The sequence below is a fragment of the Musca domestica genome, unplaced genomic scaffold, assembly GCF_030504385.1.
Source record: "Musca domestica strain aabys unplaced genomic scaffold, Musca_domestica.polishedcontigs.V.1.1 19, whole genome shotgun sequence".
NCBI classification, from domain to species: Eukaryota; Metazoa; Arthropoda; class Insecta; order Diptera; family Muscidae; genus Musca; species Musca domestica.
In genome coordinates this window covers 10287065-10302698 of record NW_026712245.1, presented here as the reverse complement: position 1 = coordinate 10302698, position 15634 = coordinate 10287065, and the positions used below count along the sequence as shown (strand labels likewise).

The window sequence follows — 15634 nt, the reverse complement described above, 5'->3', positions numbered from 1 at the left end:
ACCATCAGGTTTCGTTCTCTAATTTTCGAATAATAGCAACTTTTCAACCCCTAAATATATGGCGATCATCTCCAAAAAGAGTAGGCTTCTATTCTGGCCCTCATCTTATCCCCATGCAAAATTTCGTAAGGATCGGGCCATAAATGCGATCTGTATATGATATTCTGATGTCATAACTACTTAGTTTTGTTAGCTGTAGAAATATTACCAAATGTTTAATTCAAAATGAAAATATGCCAAAAATATGACAAAATTGAAAAAATATGAGAAAATTTTACAAAATGAATATTTTCATCTTTAGAGAGATATTTTTATGCGATTTTTTTAGACGTTTTTTCTTTCCTGCCAAGAGGCCATTCTGAATTAATGAGAACTGTCGAAATCAGTTCAGCCGTTCTCGACATATAAGGGATCTTTCAAGCATATCTTCTTTGATAGACATATATATCGAACATATTTTGCTATATATCCGATTTGTTGGATGTTAACATCAATGTAAAGGTCAGAAGTAACCTTGTCATGGCTTTGTGATTTCGCCGGGAATTAAAATATTCGCGGTTTAATGAAAAATGTTGAATTTTTTCAACACAAAATATATGGTCTATTTTAGCCGCTAAATATTATCCGATGACCGCCCAAATTGGTAGGCTTCTTCCCCGTCCTAAACTCTAGCTACATGCGAAATTCCGCGTCGATTGGTCTATAATTGCGACTTGTATAGCTACTGCAAAATCAGACATTTTTTCAGTATTTGGTCCATTTCAACCCCTAAACATTTGGCGATCATCTCAAAAAGAAATAGGGTTCTATTCTGGCCCAACCCCGACCTCCATTCCAAATTTCGTGAAGATCGGGCCATAATTGCGACCTGTAGAGTGATTACAAATTAACATGGACAGACGGACAGACGGACGGACGGACATACATAGCTAGATCGACTCAACTCGGCGAGCTAGGATGATCCATATATACTTTCCTATATGGGAAACCAATATTTCGTGGTGTTACATAATTTTTGGCCCAATCAAACTTATAATACCCCCAACACATAGTGTTGTAGGGTATAAAAAATGATTATAAAGTGGTTTGTGCTTTGTCTACTCATAAGACTCGCATTTTGATTTTATTCAGGGCATAAGTAAGCAAAAACATACAATCAAACTCAATGAATTATTCATAAAAATAGCATGTTGTGACTAAGTTGCTGGAAAATAATATATCCCAGAACAGAACATTTAATTTTTCAATTTAAACATCTCCTGTATTACTCTCTGTGCTATTATTGTTAGATATCAGCAGATATTACGATGCCCAACTTTACAAATCCTAATATTTGCGTCAGTGCTATTTCAGGTGCGAAAATGGACAATATCGGTCCACTCCATCCAGTAACTTCCCCGCAAAGGGCAAACATTTTGAATAATTATAACTCTTATAAAATGTGATGTAAGAGTCCGATTGTCTTCAAATTACACACATTACAGTATTTTTATTAACTCAAGGTCGGGTGTGAAGATGGAATATATCGATCAACTCCTTCTAGTACTTTCCCCACAAACGGTCAAAATGTTGAATATTTTTGGAGCTTCTAAACGTGAAATTAACATCCGATTCCATTCATACCTGGTATATACAAATTTATCCATAAACACATGATCTGTTTTAAATATGGTAGAGATCGGACCATTCCTTCTGGTACCTCCCTAATAAAGTGTGAAAGTTTTGAATAACAAAAACGATTATAAAATCCGAAATGAGCATAGTTTTTTTTTTAACTCAAGGTCTGGTGTAAAGGTATGATATATAGGTCCGCTCCTTCTGGTACCTACCGCACAAGGGGACAACATTTTGGATATCCATGAAACTCATGAAACACGAAATTAACGATCGATTCCATTCAGACTTGGTATATCTCAATATTTCCATCAACAAGATCGGTTATGAAGATGGTATAGATCGGACATTTCTTTTGGTACGTCCTCCATAGGGTTCAAGATTTTGAAAAAAGACACATATACACATTTTTGCTAACACCAGATCTGTTGTTAAAGATGATATATATCTGCAAACCCCTTCTGGTACCTCACCCACAAAGGATCACCATTTTCAATACTGTTATCTGTCATAACTTGCGAAATAAGTCACAGATTTATCGAAAAATTATCACAAATCTCATATAAAGTGAAGGAAGTATCCAATATAGTCGAAACCTGGCACGTCGCAATATTTATATCATATGTATTTAGGTCCACACGAAATGGACAATATTAGCCCATTCCTTCTGCTCCATAGAGGGCGAACAATTTGAATAACCCTAATAGAAGTCAGAATATATTTAAATAGTCGAACATTGGCTGAGGGTATACATCTGTCGGCAAACCCGACTGATACTTTTTAATTTGTTTATTTTTAATAAAATACAAAAATTTTGAGTGCTTTGTTTCCCTTTATGGCAGCAAATTATTTTGTTTTGACAAATCAGCTGATTTTTTGCAGATCTTTACAGGGATGCTGTCTGTTTACAGTTTACAGAGAGAATGAAACTACATTGCTCTCTGAGAAAGAAATTGCTTGACAATTCTTGCAGAACAAGTTATTTAACATTTCATCGTGGAGGTTATAAAAACGCTAACTTGTCAACACTCGCCAAACGGAATGACACAAATCCACATTTACAACAGCCAACAAATATACAATTTTTTTCCACAAAACACTCCCAAAAACTCCAATTCCAAGACTTAACGGTAAGCAGGTGAGGTTTTTCCTTCATTTTTTCCTTGCTTCGTCTTCTTCGTCGGATTGAAGTGCAAAATGTCGGAATGAAGTAAACGGCGGCCGTTTGTCATCAAATAACACGACAGACGGACAGACAATTCATGTAATTTGCTGTGCGACCAATGACCGAAAACGAAAGAAACGAAACCGGAATTCAAATGTTATTTCATTTAAACAAAAAACAATTAATTTGTCGATGAGAGTAGCTGGCTGGCTGTATTGAATTCAAAATACTTGCACATACAAATTATAGCACGGCAATGGGGATTTTAAATTGGGGTTTTTTATTTTGACGTCGAAACCCTCGCCATGATAAACAACCAAGAAGAGCAATGACATTTACAATGCCAAATCTTGATCGGCTGAGGCTTACGAATTGTCACTGTTTTGCTATGATAATTGGGACAGATGGGAGTAGAATGCTGAGAGTAGCGGAGAGTGGAATGTGTTCTCTTTTGTCACTTGTAGAATAGTGGAATGTGATATGAGTTTGTGGCCAAGTTTTGAATTTTTGTAAAAGGGTTGCTGTTTTGGGTTGTTCCGACCAAATCGAATTAAATTTGCCATTCCATATGAAATATTCGTTGGAGGCCTCAGGTTGATCAGCGTAAAATTCTATGTTGATTTAATCACGTCTATCAGTCTATTGAAATCACGCATAGTTTTCAATTTAAAAATAGAGTTAGATAGAAATTTTTGCAAGGCATTAATATTGAGACCAAACCTCATTTAAAAAATATTAAATCCTTGCAAAATATGAATATATGGGTTCACGTTATGGTATAGGTAGGTATTATGGTATCATGTGATTGTGGGTATATTATATTGTTCCAACTTCCAACAAAATTAGCTCCAATTAAACATTTCGGGCTCTCGGTGGTGGATTTAATTTCTAGCGACAAATATTCAAATATTTGTCGCTAAAAATATACAACGACACATCCTGGTTTTCAGTATTTTGAAGTAAAGACCTCCCCTCACATATAATGGAATTACTAATTTTCCGGTACTTTTAATTGCAACCGATTTGACTAGAAGCCAGATCGAACTTAAGGTCGCCCTTTTTATACCCTCAGCCATATGGCTGGCTAATAGAAATAACTGTGTTCGACCCTAGTTCTCTTTGGACCAAATCCGTTTGAGGACATTTGGAGTCGATCTAGCGATGTCCGTCCGTCTGGCTGGAGCGCCCGATAACTTTAGAAGGAAGTATCCGATTTGGTCCAAACTTGGTACATCGTAATATTATTATCAAACTTAGATCGAGTTCGGAGATCGATAATATCGGTCCACTCCTACTGGTACCTCCCCCAAAAAAGGTCGAAATTTTCAAAAAAAAAAAAATAAAAAAAAAAATAAATAAATAACTGCACAAAAAGAGAAAGGAAAGTACGATTTTGCTCCAACTTTGCAAATCCTAATATTTCCATCAGTACTAGGTCAGGCGCTAAAATGGACAATACAGTACCTCCCCACAAAGGGTTAATTCATCAAGTACCTCCCCCACAAAGGGTTAAAAAATTCGAATAACTCTTATAAATTGTGACGTGAGAGCCAGATTTTCTTCAAATTACATACATCACTATATTTGTATTAACCCAAGGTCTTGCGTGATAAAGGAATGCATCGGTCCACTCTGGTACCTCCCCCTTAGGGTCAAAATTTTTAAAAATTCATTATTCTCAAAAAAAAAAAAAAAAAAACGCGAAATTAGCATCGAATTACATTCAGCCTTGGCACACCTCAATATTTTTATCAACGCAAGATCTGTTATATATCGGTCCACTCCTTCTGGTACCTTCCCCACAAAGGGTCAAAATTGTGAATAACCAAAATGAATATAAAATCCGAAATAAGAATCAGGTTCTCTTCAAATTACACACATCACAATATTTTTATTAAGCCAAGGTCTGGTGTAAATATGGAATATATATATGTCCACTCCTTCTGGTATCTCCCCACAAAGGGTGAAAATTTTGAATATTCATGAAGCTCATAAAATGCAAATTAACATTCGATTCTATTCAGACGTGCTACATCTCAATATTTCCACCAACACAAGATCTGTTATAAAGATGCAAGGGTTCGGACCATTTCTTCTGAGTGGGTTCAAGATTTTGAAAAACAAAACGCTCAAGGAAAGTGAACCCCTTCTGTTACCTTTCAACTATATCTAAATATTTATCTCAACCAGAAACCTCAGATGAACAAGGATATAAATGTTCCATTTTCTTGTAATTTTGGCCATACCAATATCTTTATCTGTAATAGATGAAGTATCAAAATGGAATACTTCGGTCGACTATATCTGGCACTTCACGCACATTTTAAGGCGTTAAATTGAGCCATTTTTGTTTATAATAACTCCATAAAATAGAGGTATGTTGTCAAAATATCCCTATGTCTTACATATTCCTATGTTCAAATTTCCTTGCTCTATAAAAAAAAACTTTTTAAGCCAGGGCTAGGCAAAGAGTATCCCTTGGGATGTCTGTGTGTTCACCAACACAATTGTAAAAAATAACTTGTTTTGAGTTTTCTGTCAAAATGGTTTTGGGAGAATATTTAGTATTGTTCGAGCAGTCGATGAGGAATGTGCTGTCGGATATTTTTATGAATGCACCGTAAGAAATAATTGTGTACAAATAGATGCCGAATACGTTGATTTAAGTATGTATACTGAAGTTAGGTGGCTCAGTAAGGGACATTGTTTGGAAAGGCTTTTTTGTTTGCGTGATGAAGTAATTCTCTTTTTGGAATCTATCAATGCGGAAGTTACGCATGAGCTAAATTGCTTGAAAAATCCTCTTTTTGTATTAGATTTAGCCTTTTTGACCGATATTACAAATTACGTAAACCAGCTGAATTTGCAGCTTCAAGGCAAAAATAAGTTCATATTTGACTTAATAACTTCGGTTAATAATTTCGTGAGAAAACTTCAAATACTTTTAGTTCAATTGGAAAATAAAGGCATAAGTAGCTTTAAAAGAACACAAGAAGTGTTTAAAAATGATATGGAGGAAAAATTATGCGGATTTGCTACATTAATCAGAAATATTGTAGAAGAATATAATAATAGATTTACTGATTTTTCGAAAATAGAAAACCTTATTGAACTACACAACAATCCCTGTGCCTGTGAGATATTAAATGAAATTCCAGAAATTAGAGAGGAACTGATCAATTTAAGATTGGATGCTACTTTGCCAATTAGTACTGGTTTAGATTTTTGGAGACAAATTAATTCAGAGAAATACCCAAAGATAAAAAGTGAAATTATGAAAATATATTCAATGTTTTGGTCCACATATTTATGTGAATCTACATTTTCTTATTTAAAAATCATAAAAAGTAAATCCAGGAACTCCCTTACAGATACCCATATTGAAAATTTATTGCGCATTAAATGTTGTCCATACCAATTAAACATTGATGAAATAGTTGAGCCAGTAATGTAAATTCAAGATTAAATGTATTTCTGAAACAACAAAATTGTTTACTAAATTTAGATTCCATAAAAAAACTTCCATTTAATCTATAATAATTCACTTTATGTACACGTCTTCTTTAAATATTTATTTTGAATAATGCATCATTAAATTAATAATTTTGTTATTACTCATATTATTATCATTATTTTAATAATTTTCATTTCCATAATTTGATAAAACTTTGTGAAAATATTTTTTGAATTAAATATTTTTTGCATCATTCGTGTTATCTATTCTCTTACAAAATAATTTATAGTTTATTTAATAGTTTTAATATAACAGCGTTTTTTTAATGATTTGAAAAGTTTAAGTTGCTATGAAACCCGAAATATAAAAATCAAAAAAAGCCAACAAAATATTTCTCACTGTGCAAAGAGAGGCAGAAAAACAGTTGCAAAATTTTGTTATTTCAAAACACATACAATCACAAAAATTTTTTGAGGCTCTCTGCCTTGCCCTGTTTTAAGCGCTTTTTTTTTACAAATTCTCCCTATAGTCATCTATTGAGAACTTTGTTCAGTTTTTTTTTCTAATTCGACATCTCCGATAAAAATTGTAAAGCAACAGAATATGTAAACAGACATACTTAGATACATAACGAATAACGAGAACAAGGTTTAGAAACACAGATTAGAGCAGCTTAGCGTGTGTGGATGTGTTGTTGTTGTTGTTGCTGTGACTCTTGTCTTGGCTGGTGATAAAATATATGAGCTAGCCGGGCTAGCTTGGCTTGGCTTAGCTCACTTTCACTTTTTTCTGATCGTGCTTAGGTGCGCTCTTTTGTCTGGTCTGTGTGTGTATGTCGTTGTTTTTTTTGTGATCGGTTCCGTTCCGTTTCTTTTACTTGATTTTTGCACAAGAATCAATTTACATTCATGCAATCGAAACGAGCAAACGAACGAACAAACAATAAGAAACCCCAAATAAACAAATGAAACCGAAATAGTTCAAAAACCAGAATGCATACGATAATTCTATGCAACGACTAGAGTACGTTTGTGTGTGTGTGCGGTGTTGCAGCACCAGTCCAGTGAATTGGGACGAGGTTTTGTGTGCTCTATTTATTGGTTATTATGGGGTTGGAAGAAACCTACTTTTAAACTTCACATTAACTAATGAGCAAAGGTCATATTAAAAAAAATGGTAGCTGTCTGGCATTGAGTTACAAAAATGTACTGTGTCTGAATAAATATTGGTCTAGAAAGGAATGTGCTAAGATTTATGGACATTTATTAAAAAAGCCTAACTTTAAAAAATATATAACTACCTTAGGATAAAAAACACAGACAAAAAATAATTTACATTTGTCCATGAGGAACTTTTCACAACCTTCACCATGGGAAGAATCTAAATTAGATAGGAATATGCAGTCTGGGGTCGACTGCATTTTTTGTGATTACACGCACAATATTTTGATCACCGGTACTACAAATGTGGGGAAAAGGCAACAAAGGGTGTCCTGAGCTATGTATGTAACGCAGCCCATCATATGAAAAAGATGGAATTTTGCAAAGTTTAAATATCGTAAGATTCGAGGATAAATCAAGTGACAACTTTTCACAACGCATGAACTGAGAACAACACGACTAAGACTTCTCGACTGAAACGTCTGGAGTCACAACGATCTTCCTCATGACGGCATAGCAACGATCTTTCTCATGACGGCATAGCAATCTATACCACCGCATATAAGATAGAAAATTATACGTTAGTAGGGGTATTTAGAAAGCCCTAAAATAAAATACTTAATTCGGATTATAACGAAAGCAGCACCTTTCAAGCTAGAGATGTACCGGATAATAAATTCAGCATTCTTTCACTATATATGTTGATAGGGAGCACTTATGTTCTGTATTAAAAAATATATGTTAGCAACCCAAAAACGTTTTGAATGTGTAAAAGTCATGCACTAAGCACTGCTGGGCTTCTGGATATCGCTAAACTATTGGAAACTAAGAGGAAGGCTAATTAGCTGAACACAGATCGGAACAGGTCGAGTTTAGATACCTCTCGGGAACAGTATGATAATTTTAGCACCTTTGAGACCCCAATATTTAATTTTGGAAAATTAAATAATTTAAAAATTTCCGAATATCAGGTATTATATTTACATGGGGCTTTACGAAAACGTGCACCTTTACAGTCAATTATCTGCCAGGGAAGGTGGTTCCTATTACGAACTCTAAAAACCACATTTAAAATAATGTAACTAAAATTATCAACATTTCGAATATCTGGAGAAGAAGACCTTAATTTACATGGATATTATACTGTCATAGAAAGCAGTACCCACTGCGAATTTCAAATTCCGAATTTGAAATAATTCTGGTGAAAATGTGGCTTAAATTGTTAAAATATCCAATATAGGGAGGTACCGGTATATGGGGGTTATACCAAGGCGAGACCAAGGAAGGAGGACCTATATAAGCAATTTTCTGTCAGTGAAGGTAGTATCATTTACGAACTCCATATAACAAATTTAATAGTATTTCGGTGAAAAATGTGACACAAATGAACAAAATATCGAATATCGGGGATACAATAATGTGGCTAAATTCGGATCTATATAGACAGTTCTTTGCAAGGATTTTTCTATCATATAGGGAACACAAACTACCAAAAAAACAGCAAATTCTATTTAAAAATATGACTAAAACGCTAAATCATCTAAAATCTGGTGGTGCAGTTATTCAATACCAACAATTCTACCTTAAATGCATCTCAGCTAAAGTTTATCTACCTACTTAATTTCGCTTTCGGAATTTAAAGGGATTTCCACACACGTGCAGACCGATAGATAGACGGAGGGACTTGGCTAAATCGTCATAGAATCTTATGCTGATCAAAAATATATGTACTTTATGGGGTCTAAATTGCTTATTTCGAAGATTTAAAAGCGGAATGATAAACTGGACCATAGTATGGTGGAGAGGATAAAAAACTCAGAAAATTTAAAAATTGTTCATATAGGAGGCACTGTTCCCCAGACTAAATCGGTGATGCTCAATACATATATGTGCAAAATTTTAGGTGGTTCTACACACTGCCAATGACAAATCACAGGCATTTAGGTTCATAAAATAATTAAATATATCCTACATCGGACTGTATGATTATTTAAACAAGTAAAATAGTATCAGTCAGTTTTGCCGACAGCCTTGAGATATGTTTATTCAAAATGTTGACCTTTATGGGAGAGGTTCCGAAGCAATTGGCCAATATTGTCCATTTCGTATCTGGCCTAAGACTGATATAAATATTACAACGTGCCACATTTGGACTATATCGACTTCTTCCTATACTTTATATGAGATATGTGGAAATTTTTGGAAAATATTGAAATATGCGTGAGTTTCCAGATATAGCGGACCGAAGTATTCCATTTTCATACTTCATCTAATACAGATAAAAGTATAGGTATGTGCGAAATTTGAAGGAAATCGAACATTTATATCCAATTTTATCATGAAATCATAAGCATTGGAAATTGTGAATTGTGTGAATTTTGAAGAGATTTGGATGCTTATTGCGGATTTTATGATCGTTTTGATTATTCAAAACTTTTACACCTTGTGGGGGAGGAATGGTCCGATCTCTACCATCTTTATAACAGATTTGGTGTTGACAGAAGTATTGAGTTGTGCCCAGATTGAATGGAATCTGATGTTAATTTCGTGTTTTATGAGCTTCACGAATATTCCAAATTTTGACCCTTTGTGGGGAATGCACCACAAGGAGTGGACCGATATATTTCATCTTCACACCAGATTAATAAAAATATTATCATATTCGCAATTTGAAGACAATCAGACACTTACATCACATTTATAAGAGTTATAATTATTAAAATGTTGACCATTTGTGGGGGAGGTACTTGATGGAGTGAACCAATATCCATTTTCGCACTGATGAGGACTTGCAAAATTGGAGCTAAATTGGATTATCCTTTCTCTTTCTGGGCAGTAAATTATTTTCTTTGAAAAGGATGACATTTTATGAGGGGAGTACGAGAAAGAGTGGACCGATATTGCCCTTCTCCGAACTCGATCTATGTATGTTTGACAATAATACTATGATGTACCAAGTTTGGGTCAAAACGGTTGCTTCCTTCGCGAGTTATCGTGAGCAACAGACAGCCAGACATCGCTAGATCGAGTTCAAATGTTCTGAAACGGATTTGGTTCAAAGAGACCTAGGGTCTAAAATCGTTATTTCGATGAGGCATGTTTTGGCCGTATCAAATGATATATACCCTCTCTAGCCATATATCTGAGGGTGGAAAAATACGTACTTTATATTAAGCAAGAGAAGGCAGATTTTAGCCACCCAACTCTAATCCATTTTGAATGGGTTTTTATTTGCTTATTTCATTTGTCTGATTCATATTAGGCTTGATTTGGTCTTGATGCAGATATACTTCCAATATAAATAATTGAATGATCTATGCATTTTTATGTTATACTGAATACATTTTCTAGATAACATTTCTTGTTCTATATTCTAGTAAAATCAATTTTACCCAAATCCACTCTAAAAACCCATTTTTCATATCATTATTAAATTTGTTTATTTAAAAGTATTGTTTTCAAAAATATTTTCAAGAACGTCTTCGCATCTTGACACTGATAAGTTGTTGAACCCAAGAATTCGGTTCATGACATAAAGCAGTTTACATTGACAAGTGCAAATATAAGCCAGTTTTAAATTAAGAACACACCTGTTTTTAAAATGAATTCATAAAACATGTGTTTTATACGAAATTGGGAAAGTGGTTTAATTCGTATACAGGCAGAAAAATATGAGATATGAATGTTTCCAACTGGAATACTATTTTAAAATCAAACTACAGAGATTTGTTCTTTTTCAAATATCCTGAATCTGGTGATATTTTTATAAATCCGTTATAATTGCCTGGCCAACATCTGTCCGAATGCAACATGTCCATGCGCGAGTATGCACGCGGTGGTGTTACCATTGATCATTATGCATATCGAACAAACAAAGAAGAAGAAAAAAACAGAGAGAAGGAACAACAACGTGTATACAATTCCAAAACCGAACCAGCAACAGCTGTTGCATGATCCAAAGTCATAATGCATAAAGCGAGGAGCATGCAGCCGCAAAACAAACAAAAAATGAAAAAGGCTGCAAACAAGCAACCACAACACGAACCAGCCAACGATGAAGAGTTTCAGAATTTTGAAATCAGGAAATTTTATACATCACAGCATTGTAATAATCAGCTGCAGGCAGGCATTCGGGGTAGGCATGCTTGGTAGGTAGGTAGGGTAGTCGACAGGTATGACAATGTACGAATTGCTTTGTTTTATTCACTTCAGACCTACAATACATCGACATGAGTACACGGAGGCTCATTATGTATGTATATAGGTATTTAATACGTACAATAATAACAACAACACCAACAGATTTGATTTTGTTTCTTTTCTTCTTCTTCTTTACGAACCAAAAAAACTATATCACTTTTCGTTATTATTTATTATTATTCAAGTGGTCTCGATCTATTTATTATTGTATTTTTATTATCAAAATATTTATTAAACATGCATGTACGTATGTATGTATGTGACTACTTCTGCTCCAAATTCACACTTCAATTATTCTAAATTGATTGTTTCATCTTTCTTTGCACAATTTAAATACACACGAGAAAAGACACAAAGAAGACACGAAATGCGGGAACTGGTCATTGTTGATTTCCTTGTGATGATGACGCTGATAAATAATTTTGTTTTTGTTTTTTCCGCGTCTGTTTTCAATTCTATTCTCTTTTTTCTGTTTTTCTTCCGCAACAATATTAGTTTGTTGTAAATTTTTTTCGTTCTTTATATATTGAATAAAGCGACAAGACAAAAGAAAATCTCAATTTTCAACGTGAACTCAAATAATCGTAACGCGAAGCCACACTAATACGGCTTTGAAGCGGAAAACAACACGGCCGTCACTAACGTGCAACCACAACGGAATACGCGCTAAACGTTGCTCTTCGCGTAATGATCAAAACACGACTGATCCCCACAAATGATCTGAGGTTAGTAACATAACAAAAACACTCGCACACACACACTCACACACATCTACTTTGTTGGAGCACAGAGACAACCCAGTAAACAATTTTTGCCGAATTCGGTCCGATTTCTGTCAGAATCTCTGAAAAAATGTCCGATTCTGATTCCGAATTCCTTCCGATTTCGGTACGAAAGTTGTATGGACGTGGTCACCGAATTCGGAAAGATTTTCTGAAAAAAATCTGAAAAAATATTAGATTTTCTGGACGAATTCGGTCCGAATTCGGTGAAAATTCTTGGAAAAATAGGAGAAAAAATTAGATTTTCGGAAAAGATTCGGAGGACAACTCCGAATTTCTGAAAGAAATCGGGCAGAATTCGTCTGGAAATTCGGCGGAATATTCAGATTTTCTGAAAGAAATCGGTCAGAATTCGAAAGAAAATTCGGAATAAAATTCAGATTTTCTGAAAAAAAAAAACGCTCAGAATTCGGGAGAAAGTTCCGATTTTCTGAAAGAAATCGTTCAGAATTCGGAAGAAATATCGAAAAAATCGTCACACCACTTAAAAATGAAAAAAAAAAAAAACACATATTTATTTAAAAAACAAACAATTTATTTCGGGTTTCGTAAAAATGTAGTTTAAATATTACATCTATAATACATTTACATTATAAATATTATTTTTATTAGGAACATAACATACAGTAGCACGTTTCTGTTTCAACTGCTAAACAAGAACTAAAAATAAAAAGCAGTGCACACAGAAAACCGGTATGTAGTTGTTTTTGCAATTTTTTTCCATCATATTTTTTTGGGAACGAAAGAGAAAGAGGCTGATTCACAACAACAACAAAACGCACATTTTTACAACGGAAAATCTAACAGTTCACAATAACAATAACAAATAGCATTTTTGCTTTGCTCTTTGTTGTTGTTGAGATCTTGAAATGAATGATCACAACAGCAACTACTATGGGAGAGAATGTGTCAAACCACCACCATCCGTTTACATGTGGGAGAGAATATGCCAGAGCAATAGACAATCTACTCTCTCCATTTGTACATTTTTCGAGTTTTTTTCGCTTAAAAACACAGGAAAATGTGCAGAAATTCTAAAAAAAAACGTTTAGAAAATCGGACCAATTTCTATCAGAAATTTCTGAAAAAACGTCAGAAATTTCGGAAAAAAATCTAAAATCAGAGCAGTCGGAAAAATTTGTTTACTGGGAAGATACCACGCCAAACACTCGACCAAACAAACGAAGTAAACAACGAAACCAATTTTAAACAATGCGAAAATTAAAATGTTTGGACGCCTCTCACTGGATGATGAGCTAAACAAATTGAAAATCACAAAGAGAAGAGAGCCAAGCGATTCTCACTTGCACTCACACAGTTACCAATGCCGCAGCAGAATATGTTTGTGAACACTGTTTCCGGTATAATTTGCATTTTAATATTTATTTTTTCAAAAAATAAAGAAGTACAGCATTTTTAATGCCCAGTAAAACTTGTTAGGGGCGTGAAGCACTTGGCTCATTACAATGTAATGTAAAGAAGCTTATTTTTTATAACCAATAAGTTAAAATATAAAATGTTATATCATGGAAAAAATTAAATCGTTGCAATACCTTTCTTTTCATACCCTACATAGGGAAGCTAGCGAGATAGACCCTTTGCCCTTTTGATGATCTGCATGGAATCAATAATTTTTGTAAACAATGTACAGATGGCATTTATTGCCCGAACTAGATGAAATTTTGCACAAATTATTGGTAATAGTCGAATTTAGTCGAAATTTAGATATAGCTCCCATATATATTTTCGTCCTATTTGCCTTCTATTGTGCACCAAATGTGTTACGCTAGTCCAAATGTGATGGAATTCAACACATAAGACCAAATTGAGCCTAGAAAAAAGGATGTAAAATTTGATGAAAATCAGTTCAGATATAGCTATAGCTCCCATATATAATGTCCATCCGATTTGTTATTTTTTTCCTCCACAGTAATGTGCACTCCGTAACAACGATATTCGGGGAAATATATCAATATAGCTCAGCCAAGTTCCATCGAGATCGGTTTAGATTTGGATAAAGCTGCCATATACATCTTTATCCGATTTCAAGAGTATTATGCACAAAATGGTTAGTGTAGGCCCGAATTGACTGAATTTCAGCACATATGACCAAATTCATCAGAAATGTAAGAAAGTGTGTCAAATTTGATGAAAATCGGTTCAGATATAGCTAAAGGTCCAATATATATGCCTCATCCGATTTTGTGTTAAGTCCCTCTCACCCCTAAAATACACTTCACAACAATGATATTTGGTGCCTGGTATACAGCATAGAAAATACTTATGCTAATTTTAAACAGATCGGTTCAGATTATTTTTTGTGGATATGCAAAGTGATGTACAGGGTGAGATGAAAACACTGCAACCAAATTCAGACTGCTGTCATTTCTAAGCCACTCGTCCGACAGCTGTTAAAATTATTCCAGTGATAGTTCATTATCTTTACAAGCGCACAAAAGCATTTTGGTGAGAATTTTCCAGAAAAAAAGTTATTCGTGGTGGAATTCAAGCGTGATAGTGTGATTTCTTTATATTTGGCTGAAAAACAACAAGTGGCTATCGTTAGAGCACTCCAGGATTTAAATGTGAATAAATCTTTTGTGTTTCGTACCATCGCTCATTACCGTGATACTGGTAGCGTAGCTGAAAATGTACACCTTCGGTTGGCCACCAGAACTCAAGCGCCGGCCATTGTGATAGTGTGGGCCGCCATAACTGCCGACGGTCACTCTCCGCTCGTATTAATCGACCGTGGCATCAGAATAAATGCCGAATATTATCGCGAAAATATTCTGCAGTGTGTATTAATGCCATGGGCACGCAAACATTTTGGCCGCAGACCTTAGACATTCCAACAGGACTCAGCACCATCGCACTCAGCACGCTCCACCCAAGAAGGGTTACAAAATGAGATTCCTCGCTTCACCAAAATCTCCGGATACCAATCCGTTGCACTGTTGTGTCTGGAGTATTTTGGAAAGCAAAGTTGGCACTAAAAAATACCAAAGTGTCGATCACCTCAAGCAAGCGCTTCGAAAGGAATGGGCCAAAATACCGCAGAGTAACATTCGGGCAGCGTGTGACGGTTTGATTGGCCGTTTGATGGCCATAATTCGTCCCAAAGGTGACCAATTCGAACAAATCTGAACTTATTCTAAAATTTGATGCTATTTCCGACATTTTTGCTTTCATTCAAAAAAAAAAAAAAAAAAAATAGGACGTTTGGCTTTGCTTTATCTGAATCCCACAGGGCCGAATA

General features: G+C 34.7%; 1 protein-coding gene across 6 annotated transcripts in view; it reads right to left on the bottom strand.

The window, feature by feature from the left end:
• LOC101900584 (cGMP-dependent protein kinase, isozyme 2 forms cD4/T1/T3A/T3B) overlaps nt 1-15634 on the bottom strand; it is a 163053-nt gene that overhangs the window by 31155 nt on the left and 116264 nt on the right. Inside the window, exon 1 of one of the 6 annotated variants that reach the window (XM_059121276.1) lies at nt 11673-12282. The exons of the other annotated variants lie outside the window; for them this stretch is intronic. The gene's annotated coding sequence lies outside the window, so the exon portion shown is untranslated. Of the gene's footprint in view, nt 1-11672; nt 12283-15634 lie in introns of those variants that run through there. 6 annotated transcript variants of the gene reach the window in all.